The 17,949-nt window shown below is 49.7% G+C and overlaps 1 protein-coding gene across 1 annotated transcript in view; it reads left to right on the forward strand.

Annotated features, from left to right (window-relative positions):
* The first annotated feature begins 8,301 nt into the window (after nucleotides 1-8,301).
* LOC144935036 (complement C1q tumor necrosis factor-related protein 1-like) overlaps nucleotides 8,302-17,949 on the forward strand; it is a 44,978-nt gene continuing 35,330 nt past the window's right edge. The window contains exon 1 of the mRNA XM_078861349.1: nucleotides 8,302-8,765. The gene's annotated coding sequence lies outside the window, so the exon portion shown is untranslated. The remainder of the gene's footprint in view (nucleotides 8,766-17,949) is intronic.

The following is a 17,949-nucleotide window of genomic DNA, read 5'->3' on the forward strand; positions in this document are numbered from 1 at the left end:
CACCGCGATGTAGTAAATGCCTCCGCCATCCGCCTGCCCAGAATTATAAATGGTTAGACCACATTAAATTTCGATTTAAAGCTTTCGTGACTGCAGGGATTCATCTTCTTGGTTCTTTCAGACTCTGTCTACTTGACGGACCTGTTCTCCACCTGAGGACGGCTGCTTGCGCTGTGGCCGAAACGTCGTGAGAATTATTTTATTATGTTTTATTTTTATTATTTTATTACTTCCCTTCTACGTGACTTTACCGAAAGAACCAAGAAGAGGTTAGACCACAGTCAATCGTCAGGTCCCGTGTAGTGGGGTAAAGTGTGGGTAACCCCACCTCTTCGAAGACGTTTGACCAGTGTGGAACCGGAGACCAAATAGGTTCTCTCTCTAGTCTTCCCTCGAGTGGAAGTCCTTCATCCAGCAGTGGCTATCACAAACACGCTCTATTTCATCAAATTAAAATGCATCGTTAAAGACCATGAACGGCATTCATCATTACAGCGCATCCCTGCCGTATACACTACAAATTTAACACGTCCTAACAGCACACATCCATAACGGCTCATGGATTCTCGTGGGCTCAAAAGTAAAGACGCATAAACATCGTGAACCATTAAACGTGCCATCAATCGGGTTAAAATTACAACCAATTAAGACGCTCGTATAACTTGTTGACTGTTGCCATGGTATCGAAAGGGTAAACGAAACAATTCCAGTGGTACACCACTTACAGTTATTGTAACTTGGCCAATTTAAAAAGAAAACAATTTTATTACGTTTTCTCACCACTGAGTGTCCGGAACATTCGGATTTAAGGCATTCTCACGAAGCCCAAAGGCGATATGACGGTGACTAATTGTGACAGCTTTCGCAATCTTCATGCGGGAATAATAATAGCAATCCTGACAGAACGCATTAAGTGGTAGCCACTGAGTTTGTATATTTTTTTACGAACGGGGTATCATTGGCTCTGACAAACGGCATATGTTCGAAGGACCGTGCGTTGCAAACTTTGTCACCGTGAGCCATGGTCAATCCACTGCTGGATGAAGACCTCCTCGAGTCGACGCCACCTTTAGTGTGTTGTCCTTCCCCCGCACCTGCGATTAGCGCGTCTGGCTACGTACGGTGCGAAAGAAGTTCAACATACTAACATGACCTGAAGACGAGCTGATTTCATCGCTCCATCGCTCTTAGGTGGACGGTCTCTATCTGCGCCTTCTGTTCCTTCACTATCCTTGATCATCGACCGTCAGCCATTCTAGCCAGGAGTTGTCCTGCCCAAGCCCACTTATCCTGCTTAACAGGGGAAGTTGTGCATTTGATCTGCATATATTCTCTCATCGGCAATTATAATACGGAGCACTCTTAACATCCAATCAGGACAAACAGATTGACTCGTAGCCACCGTCAAATGACGACAACTGCAATCCTTTGGGCACATCAATAGGACCAGCAGACTATCCACCACCATCCTACGACACATCCAGGGGACTAAAACAGTGGGCGACTAAAGATGACTCGGATTCAGAACATTGCAAATTGCTCCTTAAAACTTGCAATGACGTGTCGTGCCCCTGGCACCACGCCGCGGGAAGTGGAGCCGAGTCAGTTGAGCAAAAGGGCAGCAGACAGAGGGGCAAGCAGAGCGGTGAAGTGGATGGATGCCGGGACAGGAGTTCCCCAAGACCAGGGGTCGGCAACCAAAATAACAAGAAGAGCCATTTCTTTCCAATTCGGTACAAAATTCAGTATTTCAAGAGCCGCAATGCATCTATGTACATATACTGTACATACGTACACATCGTCAAGAAGCAGCCCGTAAAGAGCCGCATGCGGCTCCGGAGCCGTAGGTTGCCGACCCCTGCCCAAGACGGGCAATAGGGGAGGGCACGGCTCAAGATGAGCAGCGGAAAGAGAGAGAATGATGAGCACCAGGCAGGAAGGGGAGCAGGGGCGGGAGGGAAGGAATGACCGGGCCAGGATGTCGGGATGAGAGGGTGATTAGGGAGGGAGAAGGAAGCAAGGAGCATGAAGGGGAATTCAGATGTCGGGTCGCCACACGTAAGTCACGTGAGTTACGGAAAGCTTGAGCTGATTTAGATGTATTGATTGGGTATTTGACCTGCGCGTGTTCTTTAATCCACGTGTTCTCTGCTTGGATCGATTACATTGAGAGGCATGAGTTGTGTGTAAAGCGTGCCTCAGCTCTTCCCCATTGCCCATTCTGTTCCTCTTACCTCCTCTCGCCCCTCCACCCATTCCCCCCTCCCCCTACCCCTGTGTGATCTCTAAGCACCCTCTATCTAGAGCGGTCACTCATTCCACAGCACTTGCACGCCCCCGCCATCTAGAATCATTCTACTCTGTCAACGTCTGTAAAACTATTTTAAGAACCTTGAGTTAAGGCGCTCTACAGATATAACATGAGATAAGATACGTCTTAAATGTTTTGTAATGTCTGATTGTGAACCGCGTGAGTTAGTTTCAATATTGGATCTCGAGATGCCCGGTCACATGCTGTGTGGTGTTGAACTGCCGTGTGCTTCGGCCCTGATAAGCATCATCTCTTGAGATTGTCTCAGGGTTATTGTTATTGATCAAGAGACCTCCCTCACCTTCCCAATCCATTGAATTCGCTGTGCGAAACAGACTCAGAGTCGAGCTGCGAAACATGTGCACCGAACCAAGACACGGGGAGCCAACGGGTTTCTGGAATGTAAATAGCGTAATGAATTAACTTGATCTTAATGTTAATTGATTTCGCAGAGCGATGCTCGGTACCATGCTAATCCTACTTGTACCAAAGCCATTTTGTCAATCTACTGCTGGGTTAAAGGCCTTCTGGATTGACAGATGGCTGGACATTGTAATGAAGAATTAAAATGTTATGCGGAATTAAATGAAGAATTATACCGCATTCTCCATATTATGATGCTCCTTTTTCCATTTGTATTTGAAAGCGGAAGTTAGGGATGCAGCTTAAGACCCTTAGGTGTGCGTGCCTCTGTGTGTGTGTGGGGAGCGGTAGTGTAGCAGTTGGCGTGCTGCACTACGAACCCGGCGGCCCGAGCTCGATTCCCGCTCACGGCAAATACCAGTGATGGTTATCTGAACCGGTCCTGGGCCTCCCCTAGGTCGACTCAGCCTCAAATGAGTACCTGGTGCAGTGTGTAAACATCGCCATTAGGGAGACAAAGGCGGTCGGGTATGATGCTGGCTACCCAAAATCCCCGTGTACTGTACCGGATTTCATAGGTGCTCGCTAACAGCACTTGCCCCCAAAGTCTGTTAAACCTTTACGGAGTGTCTTTGTCGTTGTGAGTGGCAGTGTAGATGGTTCGGGCATCACCAGTGACGATTATAATCTGAGCCTCGCTAACAGCACTTGCCCCAACAGCTATATAGGGTTCCAGCACAAGCACGAGCTTAAATTGGGTGTTTCCATCGTGGTATTTGGTTAAATTAGTGCCAGGTGGAGGGGTTAGCAGCCCCATCGCACACAGTGGGGAGCACAGGTGGTGAACTTGTCAGTAATCTCAATCAGTCAACCCGTCAACGCCTGGATCTGTCTCGAGCCTTAGACACGTCACGTGGCCTCAAAATGCACCTCGCCTGGCACAAGCGCTGTGGGGACAACGGCAGTTGTTGTTGTTGTTGTGTGACCAGATTTGTATAACTTTATTGACACCGGGCAAGATGCTTGGGGTGCGTCTTATTTTCGGAGTGATGTATGCGGCGTTTGTTTGTTGTGTAATGAATTCTTGGAATAACTTTTAAAATGTATATTTATAGTAATAACGATAATAGCTTACAGCCATTTGTCAAATAACTGCTCGATAAAGGCCTGCCCATGCTGTGTCAGTCGCAGGGGTTGTTTGACCATACTTCACTATACGCTGGTTGACGAAGGACTGACCCGGAATCGGAGAATACTGTGTCAGAGTGACGACACGTTCTTTTACGAGCTGATAATATAATATCTTCTATATAACTTTAGTAGTGGTGGAGATTTGTAAAATCCCCATTCGTCATTCCCATAATTCTACAGGCATTTGGCTTTATATTTGTGGTGGATTTCTGCGCGAAATGCCCCGTGATGTGTGTATGTATGTTGAACTTCTTTCGCACCGTATGTAGCCAACCGTGTTAATCTGAGGTGGGGGGGGGGGATGAAGACGACAAACTGAACATACAAAGCAGTTCTCAAGACATTCGTTTTCAATTTGGGTTAATACATTTTTTATTCACACTTTGTTTACATCTGTGGTAAAATCTTTCTTTGTGGTTGTTTGTTTAACTCAAAAAAATTTAGTTGCCAGATCTTCTTCAAGAACAACTGGAAAATATTACTGTCCCCCTTGGTCAATCCACTGCTGTTGTCTACATTTTATATATAAAAACCCGGCTTGGGATGTACTTTTTATATATTTTTCCGAAATTCAATAAAGCTGTCTGTGCGGTCGTCACTCGATGGACCACGCCATGCGCGGGTCATTGCGGCGCTTTAAAAATAAATTCCTCTTTGTAAAACTACATGAAGGTAAAGGGGCAGCCCTGCAATTTCTTGAAGCATAGCGCACACAAACAATCTATACAGATGCGAAATACAATAACAAAGTTACAGAAAAAGTGATATCGCGATAATCTTCTTGGTTCTATCGGGAAAGTCACGTAGAATGGAAATAATAAAATAATAAAAATAAAACATAATAAAATAATTCTCACGACGTTTCGGCCACAACGCAAGCAGCCGTCCTCAGGTGAAGGACAGGTCTTTCGAGAAGACAGAGTCTGAAATTCTACGTGACTTTACCGAAAGAACCAAGAAGATGAATCCCTGCTGTCACGAAAGCTTTAAATCGAAAATCGCGATAATCGTCAAATCGTGACTTTTTATATCATATTGTATCGTGACATTTGCATCGCGGCCAGCCCACTGCTGGTTATTACGGAGAAGTCCGGCTACTGCGCTCGCTTCCCCGGCGCACATGCCCTGCTCATAAAACGTGGTCGGTTTGAGCATTCCTCAATAATGAGCCGGGGTTTGATGTCTGATTTAAAACAGATACAGAAGTTTGGCTTCACGGGTTCTATGTAAGTCTGCGAATTTATTGTGCTGATACGGATCGTATGTTAGTCCTGTGTATTGGGTCTCTGCGTTCGTATTTAGGTTCTGTGTAAGTCTACACATCCTATGTAAGTGTATGGGTCTCTTTGTGTGTGTATGTAGGTCTCCATGTAAGTCTCTGGGTTCTGTTTCATTGCTTTTATGGCTTTATTTTGGTGATTTTCGAAAAGTTTTTTGGTTTGGCCATGTTTGTTTGTTGTAGAGTTAGACTGATGGCCTTAATCTAAGTTGTCTTGTGGTTGTTGTTGTTTGACTTGCATCCCACTGGGATATTTGCACAGGGTTGGTGTACGGTGATTTTTTCTGCAATATTTTGCTGTCTTTTCTTGGATTTTCTGTTTGCACTTAGTCACTTTAAGATGTTTTCTTGTTCATGTTTCTGTTTTTTGTTTGTTGCGGTTGCACCCGATTCAAGAGCCGAATGGCTCACAGGGCTATACCTAATAAATGAACTTTGAACTTTGAACTGTGTAAGTGTAAGCTCAATGTAAGTCGCCGGATTCGATGTAAGATTGTGCCTTTATATAAGGCTATGTAAAAGTCTACGTGTCTCCATCACAGTCTGTAACTTCAATATACGTTTATGGATGCCCCCCTCCCCCTGCCGATCTCCGCTGATAATTCGGTACATTGTCATGGGTGTAGCAGCCTAGAGTGCAGTCGTTCTTAACCTGGGGTGCACGCACCCCCTGGGGGTGCGAGATGTCCTTTCTGAGAACCAAAGGGGTGCAGGCTGCAGGAAAAGGTTAAGAACCACTGCTCTAGTGGCTGCAGGTATTACAGTCATTTACATGCAGCACGTGACTTGATAAAACTGTCTTCTTACACGTGTCGATCCGATGGTACAGATTGTGAGCGTTAAAAATCAATGCTCATCGATAAATGTACACATCTCGGCACCACTCAGACTACAGGTTAATTCTTTCGTGGCTATAGGCACAGGCTATCATGCCCGAGGTTATAATGGAAGATGGCTATATACACTCGGGTAAAAATTTGGCAAAACATCAGTTCTCAGTGCCAGCTAAACAAAAGGAATTTAACTTCACAAAGCAGAAATACTGATAATATTTTACAGACCCTAGTAAATACATTTCTGCACGAAGCCCTCCTCATGCTATGATGGTCACGTGGGTAGTTTGACCATACATCACAACGCTGATCAATGGATATTGGTGAAACGGGTGTATTATACGCTGGGCCGGTTCGGATATCACTTGCCGCTAACACTTTCCACGGGCAGGAATCTAACTCGTATGCACCACTCTTGTTCATCGGCCATCACCCCTTCTAGCCATGATGTGTCCTACCAAAGGCCGCTTACTTTACGAAACGATTTGCATGGTGTTCCTCTGCCTGTCTCTCAGTGTCCTTCCAACCGTGCAAGGGGCCAGACAACAGAGCGGCGCTGTGCAGTGCCTAGCACTTTTCACGATTCACATGGCGACCCGATTTAAATTTCTGGCCACGGCTAGCACCAGAGTTAAATGATATCAGTCCTGATCTCTCGCCCTCCCCCACCTCTTCAGCAACCCACACTGACCAGCTGGATGAAATATGGTGAATAAAAACCCTCGATGGCTGATATGGCAATTGGGGGTGGCTGGGGGGGGTCTCCATCCAGCAGTGGATTGAGAGTGGCTGAAATGTCTTGAGTTATAGATCGTGGCTGACAATGATGTGCTGACAGTTGACATCATTCCTTGGGGGGGGGGGTCTATAACACTGGTACCTCTCTGTGGGGAAGTAAACTTTGGTTGCCTTAAGGATGGCCTCGCCCCCGTCATGGGAATGTGGACATTGCATCACTCGCCCAGGGCTGTACACAGGAGATGAGCAGAGCCTCGATGCTCATCTAAGCAAGGACGCTGTGGTGACGTCGTTGACTTGATGATGATGATGATGGTGGATGACAACGTTGTTGAGATGTGTATTTCACTGCTGTGACTGGTGGCACGTGATCTGCACGATCTCCGCCGTGCCCCCCCCTCCCCCGTAGCTCTGCGTGTTTTGTTTAGAAATCCATTGCGATGTCGTCACGCGGTGACCCGGGTGAGCATCGCGAGAGAGACCCATGGGCCACATCGGTTCTCACTCCGCGTGAGTCTGCCGATTATGTTACTGACGTGAAAGTCGAGCAAACTTGATGTAACAAAAAAAGAACATCTAGACCAGCGTTTTTCGCTAATTTTCAGAGAAGGGTGAGGCACTTTCGCCGACAAGACATCATCCGTCTGAGGGGCTGCCACGCATTTGAAACCATTGGGTTTGACAGCATCATGGGTGGGCTGTTTTGTCGGGGGCCGCACGTTAAGGGCCGCATTAGAGGCCACCAGGGACCGCCAGTGTTCCGCGGGCCTTGCAATGAAGAACACTGACCCAGACCCTACATAATTCTCTCCCCACCCACCCCCTCACCAATCCGTCAATAACCCGTGGTGGTGAAGTATGGTCAAAACTATCTCCCTGGCCAACACGGCGTGGGGAGTTCTTAATACAGCGGTGGATTGAAAATGGACTGTAATTTATAATCGTATCATCATCATGCAGCTGAAGCTGAAAACCAAAGCAATTGTAGAGGGGCCTCACTCAACCGCAGTACGTACGATCAACTAAGACAGAGATATAGCCTCTACAGACTGTTGGGCCAAGTGCTGTTAACGAGTAGCACCTATGAAGGCCTCGGTACACGAGGGGGTGGGTGGCCAGCACAACGCCCTACCGCCTGTGTTTCCCCAGTGGCGATATTTACACATCGCAGCAGGTATTAATTTGAGGAGGCCCAGGGCCGGTTCAGATAATTGTCGTTGGTTTTGGCTGTGAGCGGGAATCGAACTCGGGTTGCCGAGTTCGTAGCCGCAGCGCGCTACAACTAACCCACATAGCACAAACACACACAGACACATTGCGTGGGGGTGGGTAGGTACAGGCTCTCATCCAGCAGTGGATCGACAAAGCTGGGTTGTGCACATTCCAAGCAGCCAGCCACGTGGACATGACGTGCGGACTTATATAAACTTCTGTCTGCCCTCTCCCCCCAACCGCAACATTCACGGCCAGAAATTCCCCCTCCTTCTCTTCCCCCACAACTGTACCAGAAGTAAAAAAAATCCTCAGCATTCCTTCTGTGCTCCAGATGGGCCGATGTGAATTTCAGCCAAAGGGGGGGGGGGGAGGAAAACGAGAAGAGGAAGAGAGCTGGGAGTGTTTTTTGTCGGTTGCTTTTGTTTAGAGAAAGTCTCGAGAAAGTCACAACATTTTAAAAGCCGAGTTTCGAATTCCGGGTGGTACGGATTTGCCCTGCCAACGTGCAAAACTCTTGAACTCTCATCCCAACGGCTTTCGGAGCTGGGCCTCCTGTTGCAGCCGCGGGCGAACCAGTGAGGTCGGGTCGACTTGCTGCTCGAGCTTTGGCGAGACACGACGCGGGAGGAGGAACGAGAGATGTTTTGGATGAGGAGAGAGAGTGGGGTAGGAGTGAATTAGTAGCAAAGCCAGCCGAACGGTATTCATTTTTTCTCTCCATATCTACAATCGGCCAGCTAGAAAGTGCTTATTTTAAATAGTGTCCCGATAATTGTGTTTTTTTTTTTGGTAATTGGTAGAAATCGGATGGAATCCATTTAAGCGCGCTCAGCGGGTAAGACATTTACGTGTATTATAAGTACGTGTGTGTGTGTGTGCTCCTAAACACATTTGGAGCGAATTGTAGAAATGTTATCCGTGGTTGTTTTGCGAGTGGGCTAATTTACATAATCAACTTTAAATGAATTGTCGCGGGTAATTGTGGCAAATTGGCAAAAAAAATTAGCCACCAAGGCGTTAAGTATTAGTGGCGTAATTACCCGCTTCTCGGAATTGTATTTATGTTATAACTATGACAATAACCTACATCTCGTGTGTATGTATTGTGTGTCTGTATGTGTAAAATGTGTTTGCTTGCCACCTTACGGAAAACATCAGTGACGAGTATCTAAACCAGTTCTGAGCCTCTCATAGGTCAACTTAGCCTGAATATGTGTAGCAGCGCTGGGGATACAAAGGCGACTGGACGTTGTGCAGGCTTCACCACCACCACCTCGTGCGCAGTTACGGCCGTCACAGGTGCTCGCTCTCGGCACTTGCCGTTACTGCCTGTGTAGACTTTACAGGTGATCTTTGCACGTTTGTAAATGTGTCCGTAATGCTGAAAGCGTCAGTGAAGGCGAATTTTAAGCTGGTGATTTACAAGTGAAATGTTGTTTATCCAGGGGAAGCTCATTTACCAGAGGGTCCTGCTCCATTGGAATATTTGACGAAATTTCATCAATGACTTATTGGTATTTCCGTATTTTCCGGATTATAAGACGCATTTGTCTTTCCTGTGTTCGAAAGCAAACGTTAGGGGCGCGTCTTATAATAAGTAATTGTATGTGTGTGTGCTTGTGACCAGATTAGTGTCACTTTCTTGACACTTGGCACAACTTCGACGATGCGTCTTACATTCCGAGGCGTTTTATAATTCAGAGAACACGGTATCAAAGAGCATTTCAGCGCCTGTCGTTCGAACGTTGTATTAGGCGTGTAACGATTAGCAAACGAGCGATATTCTATACTCTTTGTTTTTTTTCGGTAAAATCACGTAGGTATAAAACGAAACAAATCACGACGTTTCGGGCGCAACACAAGCGTCCATCATCAGGTGGGAAAGCTTGTGTTGCGCCCGAAACGTCGTGATTTATTTTCTACCTACGTGACTTTACCGAAAAAACCAAAAAGCATGGATTCCTGCAGTCACGAAAGCTTCAAATCTATATTGAGCGATATTTTGTCGATTCGCATCTTGCGTCAAGGGTAACACGTGACCCATGCGGCCACTAGAGGCGCCACCATTCATTGCGGAATAGACAAGCAGGGGAGAGGGGGCAGGGGGCGGGGTGCGACAGAGGAAGGTTCATTCAAAAGAGAGACTTTGACTTTTAAACAACTTTTAATGCCGCCAGCAGCAAAAACACTGGAGGCGATTTGGATATGAAACACACAGTCACCAGCAAACAAATGAAAATAAACGCTACAAATCGACGCGCTGTAGCGCTAAAAGCACCGCGCACAATACAAAAGAAAAGTCACGTGGTGGTGGTGTCATCGCGCACGCCACGGTGACGAGCGAGCGCTTCAGAAGGTGAACACGAGGGTGCCGTCTACGCTGGTGGGCTTTTCCGGCTCCCCAGCGTTCGAAGAAGACGTGCACATCAAAAGAGAGAGAGAGACAGAAGCAAAATGCGATGGCTGGACATCGAACAAATCCAGCCACCGCATCGTGCGCTTTTAGATGCCCTCCTACAGCCGTTTGGAACGCTCCTTCTTCCGATATTAGGAAGCCACTATAGCTATGCGCTTCGATTAACAACTAATAACTTTAGAACTGATATTGTGTTTAGTTTGTTGTTCTCGCCCCACACCTCCGATTAGCACTGTTGGCTACGTACGGTGCGAAAGACGTTCAACATACAGACGTATGAGAGAGAGAACTTGGAAGCTAAGCCTGTTTTAGCCTGGATAGAGTTTCTGTGGGTGACCATACTAACTGCAAAACCCGAAGTAATATTAAAATGAGGCAGACTAGGTCAATCGTAATGGCCAATCACACCAGAGCGTGGCAGGAAAAGTGGCCGAAAGCCCTATGAGAGCGAGTAGCGCTTATAAAGTATGCGTTGGCTGAATGTGTTATCTAAAATTGCACTGCCCACTGAATGGAGCATTATATTGATACATGCTTAGAGTGTGTAATCTCCCGTATCGGGAAGTCAATTAGAGGCGTCGGATTATTAACAATTCCAAAAAAACAAACTCATGCAATGAAATTCAATTAACATTCCATTATTTTGAGCAGAATATTTTTGAAAAGTAGGACATTGCTTTTGAACGAATTATTTGTTAATTTAGAAAACCCATTTTCTCTATCAGGGTTTGAATAAAACGGCCACGGCAACCTTGGGGTTAAATAGCCAAGCCATCTCGTGAGCAAAGATAATACGCGAGGATTGATGCTGTTACGAGAAACAATGAGCTGAAGAAGCAAGAGACCTCGCATGCAGCTCGTGGTGTCCTTTTTTAACATTTTAACGCCGAGGATATGCGGGAAGCTCTCGGCAACCTCGGAAAATGATTTATTTGCCTTCAGATTTTACTTTGCTTGACTCATTCTCTAGAATACACAGTGCCATCCGGCTCCTGGTACGTCAAGTTCTCCAAACAACTGGCAGGGACAGCGAACATAGGGTCCAAGGCCAGCAACAGAAGTCGCCATTCCATCGCTAGTCTTGCCCCATTTGCCATTCATTCATCCCCACCGATGTTTATTTTTCAGTGGAACGGTCTGGAACGATGCTCCTGATCTTTTTTTATGTTTCACGCCACATCCCTCTCATCTTGTTTTGACCTCGTGGTCATCATTTTGGTCCACAAAATTATAGGAATAGAGGGCACAGAGATATAGGGTCAATATGAATAGGTGTCACTTGGACTCTCGTGGTAGTGCCTTCGGCCGGATAAGCCCCTCCTGAAAACCAGACGACCATCGTTCCAAAAGATATCGGGAGAGAAATTCAGCTCCGCTTCCAACCATGACTCTTGCCCAAAAGAGTCAAGTCATATATAATGAGCGACGTTTTGGGCCATGGCCCTTCCTCACTTCTTGACAAATGCACAGAGTCTTCCTTGTTCGTGCCTGCGCACCGCCACCCATGCAGAATCGCCGTTTTTTTTTTTGCCCAGGTCCAAGTCCACTCGTTTCCTTAACAGTCACGAACGCATCTGGCTTGCATTCATTTCCCTGACCCACGTGTCGATATCTCCGTCTCGCGGTGTTATTCCACGTGAACGCCTCCGTACGCTTCGCCACACGCATTGCGAGATGTAGTTCAATTATCTTTGCCACTAAACATCAACTTTTTTTTCCATACATCACAGCAGGTAGGGACTCAAAACTTTCTCTTTCGGGGAACATTTGGTTTGTTGCTCTTCGTTGCCAAGTTTTCCGACAGCACGCTGTACTTTAAATCATATTCACTCCGGTACTATTTCAATATTTGCCAGAGGTAACGATATTCATGCTCTGCTGTATTTTCCACTTCTCTCCCCAATGAGTTCCCTTTACTCTTTGGTTCTTTCCGTAAAGTCACGTAAAATTAATAATAGCTCACCAAGCTCGGAGAGAGACACGTATACAGAGAGACAAACACAGACACGGAAAGAGACACATACACAGAGAGACACAGAGAGAGAGAGAGAAACAGACAACTCCGTGTTGTTTGTCTATCTCTCTCTGTGGATGTGTCTCTCTCCGAGCTTGGTGAACTATTATTTATTTTATTTTTTCTTTCTACGTGACTTTACCGAAAGAACCAAAGAGTAATTCCTGCGGTCACGAAAGCTTCAAATCAAGATTAGTTCCCTTTGTTGAGAGCACTTCTTGTCCACTAATTTGGCTTGGTTTATATGTATCTCGAGCTCCATGGTACAGCCCTCCCTTCATATCCTGTTGCTCATTATCATTGCTTGGTTTCATTATAACTGTGTCCACACTGAATCTTGGATGGCTATAACGGTATCTGATCCAGAACTTCATGCTCATGTCTTTATATCTCCAAACCAGTTTTCAGAAAGTGTCTTTCGATATCGCTGTACGTGTTCGGAATCTCCCCGGGGATGGTGGTGATACAATGAACAAGCAATGTTGTCAGTAGCCTAACCAGGGGTGAATTTAGACCATCACCTATCTGGGGGAGTGGGGGTACTAAAATTAGTACCACATTGTGGGAAGCCTGTTGTTGTCCCACGAGTAGAGTTCTCTCTTTTTTGTTTCGTCTCGTTCACAGTGTATTTAGATTTATTTTCTCCACGACCTCAGCTGTTAAATCAGGTACGGAAGCTACCGAGTGAGTGTGCAGGCGGTGCAATTGCGTCGGGGTCCACTTTTGTCAGAGGGGCCCAAGGCCCTTGGCTACAAAGTGGTGGGGAAAATTTTGGGAGTTGAACTTCATTCCTCGCACGAGGTCACATTGCCAACCACCCCACCTACGTCGCTGTTGTAGATGTGTAATGTAGTAACTCCACGGGAGACGACTTCACGGGTAACACACTCTTTATTTTCTCAAACTTGGTTACAGGTGACTAACACCTACTTTGTATCTCGGGTGACAAACACCCACTTCGCTACTTGGCGACTAACGCCCACTGAGTTACTCGGATGACCAACATCCACTTAGTACTCGGGTGACAAACACCCACTTAGCTACTTGGCGACTAACGCCCACTGAGTTACTCGGATGACCAACATCCACTTAGCTACTCGGCGACTAACGCCACTGAGCTACTCGGATGACCAACATCCACTTAGCTACTCGGCGACTAACGCCACTGAGCTACTCGGATGACCAACATCCACTTAGCTACTCGGCGACTAACGCCACTGAGCTACTCGGCTTCACTAGGTCTTCAGCTCCGTCTTCGGGTCTTCAACTGGGTAACTCTCCCCGAGTGCTCTCGCGCGTCCCCCTTTATACCCCACCTGCGGACGTCGCTGCGAGCACCCACTTATTCGACCAATCGCCGGGTGCTGGCTACGATCCTCTTTTCCCACATCTCATCGTGCCTCACCACTCACTCCGCGCCGCCTCGTCATCTGTCACTCCCGGCGCGCGCGTCCACACCACGCCCACAACGCGTGCCCAACCCCGCACCCCGCGCCGCCCCGTGATCCATCACTGTCACAGTCGGCGCACGTCAATACCACCACTACATCACCCCCTACCACATAGCTCGCAGCCGCCCCGGCTGCTACAAAAATTACAAACCCTCCCTGTGTGCCCCGTAACACAACACAACAACAAGAACAACAACTAAGCTAACAACACAACACGACGCGAACACCACCATCCGCAATCCTCAACCAATGCCACCGCGACAACAGAACAATATATACAAACCGGCGAGTGACAATAGCAATGTGTATACAAAAAAAATAAATGGAAATTTTTTTTTTTTTCTTTCGACTCGTGCAGTGTCCCCTTTTCTTCCGAGCGTCCCTACAACGGGACATTACCCTGGCAGAGGGGAACACCGGGCGAGCTCGGTGTAGAGCAAAAAACGTCTTCATGAAAATTGTTGAGACCTAGCCCGAGTCCGCCTTGCCGGTCCGTCGTACGGCACCAGACGCGGTTGAACGTCCGGTGGTGCCGGCGGTTCAGAAAGACATCGGCCAGGCACCGAGGACCCGTGCGTGCCGCGGGGTTCAGGCTCCCGACGGTCAGCAGCCGTCAAGCCCGAGGCACCTGGGGGTGGGTCAGGTGGAAACACGTGAGGAGCAGCCTGCGACACCTCCCTCCCCGAGTCGACGGTCACATCACACGCCCGGTCGTTACGGCACAGAACGGGGTCACACGGTGCCGCATAGGGCTTCAGTCGGGAGGGGTGCACATACCAACGGCGTTTCCCCCATTTTATCTGTATACTCTGGGGTCGTGCAACCCGCACAATTTCCACCGGTCCCCTCCAAGGTCTCAACAACTTGGGGGACGTAGCCAACGGTGCATGTGGACAATGCAGCCAGGCCTTATCTCCTGGTTTCCAATCATGCGTATGCACCCTCCGCTCATGCAATCTCTCGTTCGCAATTTGCCGCGACCGCGAATTCAACCTCGCCGCCTCCCGTGCTTCAGTCAATTTTGCGATATTAAATTTGATGTGGTCTGCCAATTTAGATTTTGCACGTGGCTGGGAAATCCCTAGTTGGACGTCCATGGCCGGATCGGCCTCCCGCCCATACATAAGAAAAAATGGGGAAAACCCCGTCGCCGCATGAGGGGCCATTCGATAGGCCGCGAGTACCCCCGGCACCTGTAAGTCCCAATCAACCTGATCGTCGCAGACCTGTTGGCACAACATAGACGTAATCGTCCTGTTCAGACGCTCAACCATCCCGTCAGTCTGCGGGTGGTAGGGGGAAGTACGCACTTTCATTGTACCCAACAGGCCGCACACCTCGCGCAACAAACCGCTCGAAAAATTATTTCCTTGATCCGTCAGCAAGCGTTCGGGGGCGCCCTTGTCCAAAACATAACCCTGGACGAAGGCGTCCGCCACCGCTGCAGCCGACTGGTTGGCGAGTGGCCATGCCATGGCCCATCGGGTGAAGTATTCTACGCCAACCAGCAGGAACCTATTTCCCCTCGGTGTAGCAGGAAAGGGCCCAAAGATGTCCAACGCAACCAATTCGTTTGTGCGCGAAACTTGAATGGATTTCAGCAGTGGATTAGCTGCCAATGGTGGCGGTTTTCTTTCGGCGCACCCTACGCATCCCTTAAGAATGTTCGCCACGTCGTTACCCATCCCCGGCCAATAATAGTCTCGCTGGATTAGGGCGAGCGTTTTTTGAAAACCCAGATGCATGAGCCGTTCATGAGCTGCCAGAACGACCTTACCCCGCATAGAAACAGGCACAACGAGCACGTGACCCCGGGACATGTTGTCCCACTTCATCAAAAGGCCCTGTCTGCACACCCAGGAACCGACCCGCGCATCCCCTACCTCGGGAGCGCCAACTTTTCGACGTAGCGTAAGTAGGGAGCTGTCGGACATTTGGAGACGGCCCCACTCAATGAGGGGCAATGACAACAGCGAATCCCTCCCCGTGGGAGCGTCGACTCCCAATTGCACTTTGGACAAGTTAGCAGAACCGGCACACAACGAGTCCAACCACTCTGTCCCCTCATCACTTGGAGGATGCGACTCGACAGTGAAATCCGCTTGAGACACGAGCCGTTCCTCAACCGGTAGCGGCGCGGCGTGAGCCAGCACCGTTCCCTGCACAATTTCGGCCGGCCGCGACCCCGTATTCAGGACCCTTACGAACGGCTCACTGTCCCCTCTCACCATGGTTTTAGCAACCGCTAAGTCGAGGCCCCTTCTGGCCCTGTTAGACGGCCCCAACGGCCCCCCCTGTGCCACCGCGCCCACCTCGAGTGGCTTCCTCAACCGACGGGGTACCAACATTTTCGATCCCGGGGGCACCCTTACAGTCTGAGTTGCCAGCGCCTGCACCGTCGCACAAACCGTGCGTATTTTGGTAGGGCTCGTCAAGAACGCAAGCCGCCGACCTGACGGAAGCTCAATGCAGGCCTGATCTATGAGAATTTTGATGGGCATTCTGGACAAAAAGTCCGTACCTAGCAAACAGGGAACGGCCAGCGATGATGATACAAAAATAGGGCCCGCTAATTTAATGTCACCAATACAAATAGTCGCCCGAATCTGGCCGATGATCCCCAGGGATCCCCCATTCGCCGCATTAAATGGCACATCTACTGGCAGAAGGGGTCTACTTTGAACGGGAAGAATGTTATAAATAAGGTCCGAGATGATGGTGGCCGACGCACCCGTGTCAACAAGCACCCGGACCTCAACCCCGTCAATGAACCCCGTTACCACGGACGACCCGGCCGACGCAGCCACGATCCTGTGGGCCAATTCGGACCACTCGACTGCTTGCGGGCCGCGTACGGACCCCCCAAGCCGAATTGAACCCCCGGCACCCAGCCGCGAACCCCCCACCGCGAAGCGGCGACCCGAATGTGCCGTGTTTGTGGACCGAACGTGTGAGGTGCCGCGACTTGCCGGGTTTTGTTGGGATGACTTGTGGCCCTGGTCGTCGTCCCGACGTGGTCCTGTGGCGCGCTGACGCGGGGCCCGGCACCCGGCTGCGACGTGACCCCGAAGGCCGCAGTTGTAGCAGACGACGGACGTCGTAGGTTTCGGTTGCTCCAGCTTGCGGGGCGAACGTGTGGGCGAACGACCTCCCGTTCTCCACTCCCCCGGACGCGATGCAGCGAAGGCCTGCTCCTGCACCGCAGCTGGCTGAGGTTCGGCGATCGTGGCTGCCAGTACCGCGTTCCCCGCCAAATTGCAGACGACCCCCGGCCTGCGTTTGAGGACCTCGTACGCGTGAATGCTCGTGGCGATCGCCAGGGAGCAGATCTCCATCTCGTCTGCCACGTTGATGGGGACCCCCAACTCGTGGGCCAACACCAGCAGCTGCTCCGTCACCATGGCGTCCTTCCCCTCCTTATCCATGCGGGGAAAAGCCGCGTCCGCCAAGGCGAGCAGTGCCGTGCGGTAGGCTAGCGTCGTTTCCCCAGCCACCTTCCGCCGATCGTAGAACTGGTGGCGGCACGTGGAGGGCGGCCCGAACACCTTCGCCATCAGGTGTAGTGCGGCCTGGAGCGTAGAGCGGGACGACCTTGCAGCAGATGTGAAGGCTGCAAGCGCGTCGTCGTCAAGCATCGCTGGCAACGCACGCAGGGCAGTGGTGTCGGACCACCCCGACATCTCCTGATGAGCGAGGAACCTTCGTTGGAAGGCTCCCCAGTCGCCCCCATCCGCCTTGAACGCCGACAGCGCGGGCAATCTTTGCTGGAGGACCCGATCGTCGTCGACGTCGGAGAGATTTTCCCGCGCTCCGCTGGAGTTGTGTAAAATGTCGGCTCGGTTGTCAGGCGCAAAATGGAGGGCTCCGGCGCGCGCTGATGACGTGGGCTGCGCTGCGCGGAGGTGTCCGGCCACGTGGCGTCCGTGTTTCCCGCCAATCAATGGCGGCCCCTCAAAAACGGCGGGAACTTCCCGACTTTTGGCGCGAAGCGCCTCTTGGCGGGATCCCGCCAGCCTCGCTCCTTCATCCAACCCCGCAGCCATTTTCTCGCCCGCTGGAACGGAGATTGCAGCGGCGGCGAGCAGCAACTCCGCCAACCGGGAGTGTGCGTCTTGGAGGCTGGTGTCGGAGGCAAGCA

Source organism: Lampetra fluviatilis, chromosome 1 (genome assembly GCF_964198595.1).
Source record: "Lampetra fluviatilis chromosome 1, kcLamFluv1.1, whole genome shotgun sequence".
In the NCBI taxonomy this organism is placed as follows: domain Eukaryota; kingdom Metazoa; phylum Chordata; class Hyperoartia; order Petromyzontiformes; family Petromyzontidae; genus Lampetra; species Lampetra fluviatilis.